The sequence below is a fragment of the Simochromis diagramma genome, unplaced genomic scaffold, assembly GCF_900408965.1.
Source record: "Simochromis diagramma unplaced genomic scaffold, fSimDia1.1 OVJJ01000602.1, whole genome shotgun sequence".
NCBI lineage: Eukaryota > Metazoa > Chordata > Actinopteri > Cichliformes > Cichlidae > Simochromis > Simochromis diagramma.
This window is the reverse complement of record NW_024387040.1, coordinates 6,750,506-6,754,299: the sequence shown is the minus strand read 5'-3', so window position 1 is coordinate 6,754,299 and position 3,794 is coordinate 6,750,506.

Below are 3,794 nucleotides of genomic sequence, written 5' to 3'. Positions count from 1 at the left end.
TGCTCTGCGTGGCCTCTCTTTGATTCTGCCTTAATTTTCCTTTCATTATTTCCCATCTATTTATCTTGCAGGTGATTTGGCTGTGGCTCATATTGCCTTTTTTAAAATTTGATTCACTGTGGCACAGCTGGATATCGGTGTTTGCCAATTCCCTTTCCTTTTTTCTCATTCCTCCTTCTTGGTTTTGATCTTTCCTTTTGTTGTGCTCTCCACTCAACTGCGGATGCAAATCCTCGTCTTTTATCTACGTTTGAATAGATTGTTTTTGAAATAGTTTACTATAGCTACGAATTCTTTTGTGAAACGTTTATAAGGACGTTAGATTGCTCAAAATAAGCCATTCATGGAGGATGGCTGTACTTGTTTAAATACATGACACAGAATTTTCAAATATACTCATCACCACTTGGAGTTTTTAGTTTTTATTTTTATCATAAGTCTCTCCTCCTCATTGTATTTGTGTGTGTAGTATATTTTTAGTGTGTGTGTGAGTGTGGTTTTTGCTAATTCAATAGCTCTTCTGAGTCTCTCTGTCTATCTTGAGCCTGCTCATGCTTGTAGCATAAAAGCCTGTGGTGGAACAAAGTAGTGCTCGAGCCATAACCAAAATTAGAAGCTACATGACTGACACTCTTTGCCACTCTTCCTCTTCCTCTCTCTCTCTTTCTTCATTTCTTCACGGTCATTTTTCCACCTCTTCCCTTCTCCTTCTCCTCTGTAATTGCGCTTCTCTTTGACACACCCGCTGGTTTGTGTGGAGAGCTGATGTCACACTCATTGTGGTGAAGTGCTGTTTAGCCCTCCGTGCTGTAGCTACACTTAGTCCAGCTGATGAATGGCTCCAGGGTTGGCTGGCTATAAGAAAACACCACAGAAAATGAATGGGGCACCAGGCGCTCAACTGCTGCCCCTCTAAGTTTAAATAAACATGAGGCCATTTCAGCGTGCAGCCACCAGGGATTCTAGACACTGGACATGGAGAGGAGGAAGGTGGTCGTGTCGGAGGGGGGAAATTGAAACGATATGCTTTTGCAGAAAAAGCAAACTTCTTGTCCTCCAACTACAGCAAATAAATAAAACCCTCACTGCATTATCCAATTTGCTGTGAGTAAGCTTGCTTCCAAAAACTGCAGCCCAAGTTGTCAAAGTGAAAGCAGAGGAAAGAGCAGCTTTTTGTGAGTGTGTGTGTGTGTGTGTGTGTGTGTGTGTGTGTACACTCTGTTTTGAAGCTTTGCAGCCACTATCTAAAAGGGAGACTAGATATTGTTGTAATTCACCTGCCAGTCATTGAGCGGGATGGGTAGCGTCACAAATGGGTAGGAAATAAATGTGCTGTCATGTGACTACCTTTGCAATATCACCAGGCTCTTTGCAAATCCAAGGCATTTTGAAATCCACCCCCGAATTCCCGCTTATCAGCACGGGGGAAGTTTGAAAGGCAGAGGTGGAAAGTATTGTATAGTGTTCAGCAGTCGCATTATCTAAATCTCTACATGACTTTAGCCGCGCCTGTCATATTCCAAACCTGGCAAACTGCTGATATCTTATTCAGGTCATAAACTGAAAGAGAAGGAGGGGGGGAGAGTGAGAGAACTACCATATGTTTGATTACAGCAACAAAGAGAGGATGAAAAATGAGCAATGACCAAAAAAAACTTTGTTCGTCGCCGTTACTCATTCTAACCTGATGTAAAGTCTATTTCATGCTCTGGCAGGCCACAGGGACAGGCAGCCATTTTTAGAACCAGAATGACCCACATATATTTTTTTTCTTATACTAGTAGGGGGTTAGGTATAGTTAGGGCTAGGGGTTGGTTATCAGCAGAACGTGTGAAGTTGTGTCACTCACCCGTGTGCACGTGGCCTGCTGTTTTGGGCCTCTTCCGGGTTGTGATGGGACTCGGGAGAGTGTTCTGAAGAGTCTTTGTGAGCGCCTCCTGGAAAATCATCACTAATGCAACACAAGAGTTGCTAGAAGCAATGTTCCTCTCGGGCTGCTTACATCCCTTCAACATGGTTGTGTCACTCTCACATCTAATATGCCTCATTTAGGTAGCACTCTGGTTCCAGGGGTTTTCTTTTTTTTTTTTTTTTAAAGCTGTCGCACACTTCAGCCCAGCACAAAAATCCACAGTGGAAGCTATGTGTTGTTTGAAAATGCAGCTCAAAGAAGCTTTGACGAAGACCAAAAGGAAGGCGTCGTGGGAATCTAGACGCTCTAATGTTTTGTAAGTCAAACTGGTTTTTAAGTTTGATCTGCTATTTATGTGCATTTGACATCAGAAGCACTTCGAGACAGAATTTGTTCAGAAAGAGGAGAGTGTGAACGAACGTGGCTCTCAAACTTTTTCTTGGGTTTCAGAAAATGCCGAAGAAAAGTCGATGCCTGGCATCCCATAGTTTTTATTGATTGTTACCAATTTAAAAAAAAAAAAGGATCCTAGCTGAATTTAAGATGGATAAAGGTCAGCACCATAGAATCGGCAAACTGTTCCCTAAAATATCACGTGCATTTAGCTTAGTTTTACCTTATGTATTTTCTCCTTGTCTTGTGGCCCACTCCACAGATTGAGAACCACTGCTGCCGTTCTCAATCTGATTCAGGCAGTGGTTTTCCAATCTTTTGTCCACTTTTCACGAGCCCATCTGAGTCCTGTTTTTAGGACCCTGGTTCTGGGGCTGCTCAGTCTCTGGGCTGGGGCCCTGGCTGGGCCTTGGGGGCTTGGGTCCTGGTTGGTGTGTTGCCGGGGTTGTGGGCGGGTGGGTGTATGGGGGCCCAGCCCTGGCGCAGGGTGCCCTCAGTGCATCGAGCCACCTGGGGGGCTCTTCAACTGGTGGGGGAGGCTGTTAAATCTTGCAGGAGGTCTCCTCTCTTCAGGAACTCACTCTGCAGGAGGGGGAGTTATAGGAGAGGTGGAGGAAGATCTCAGCCTGGGCGTCTATTGTCTTGTGTAGTCTGGAAGGTGAGTGGATGATTGGGTGGGTGCAGTTTTCTCTGTGGTGGGGGTCGGGTGGGCTGGCCCGGGCTCTGTGGGGCCGGGCGGTGCTGCTGAATTGGGCCCCCTTTCCCTGGCGGGTTGCAGAGTATGGGGGTGCCTACTGGGGTCAGCGGGGGAGCTGGCACCAGGGAGGGGTCACTTGCCCCTCCCTTCATTCCCTCCCCATCTCCAGCTGTTTCCCTCTTCCCGCTCCACCACAATCACCCACACATGCAGGGCCTTGGGGTAAAGATGTGTCACCAGGGTGCAGGGGAGGCATCCCCCCCACGTTGGGTGAGTGTTGAGTAATTGCACATGAGCATGAGGGTGGGAATGGATGTTTGTATCTGTGTGTGCCTGTATGTCTGCGTCTATATGTCAGGTTGGGTATCAGATGCCACCTCTCTGGGGACATCTCAGGCCCTCCAAGGTATGGAGGCCTATCTCCCCCCACCACTTCCCCTGCCAGTGGCAGACGCCCTCAGACATCGGTGCATTGGTGGTTCTTTGTGTCCGGGGGTGGGCGTCCGGGTACACACCGGCTCACTCCTTGGTGGCTGCTTGTCGGGGCCTGGGGCTCGCTCGGGCCAACCTCTCGGCCTGGGGCTTGGTCACTCTGGCACAGCTGGCTGCCGGCGGAGCTCACGGGCACGTCACTGTTTTTTTTTTTTTTTTTTCTTCTGCTTGTTTTCTCTTTTTTCTTTCTCAACAAGTGATCCAGGTGATTGATATGTGTATTTTTTGTCTGCTTATTTTGTTGGTTTTTGTTTTTTGCCCTTGTCCATCTTCCTTGCTGTTTTTCTTTCCCTCTTTCTT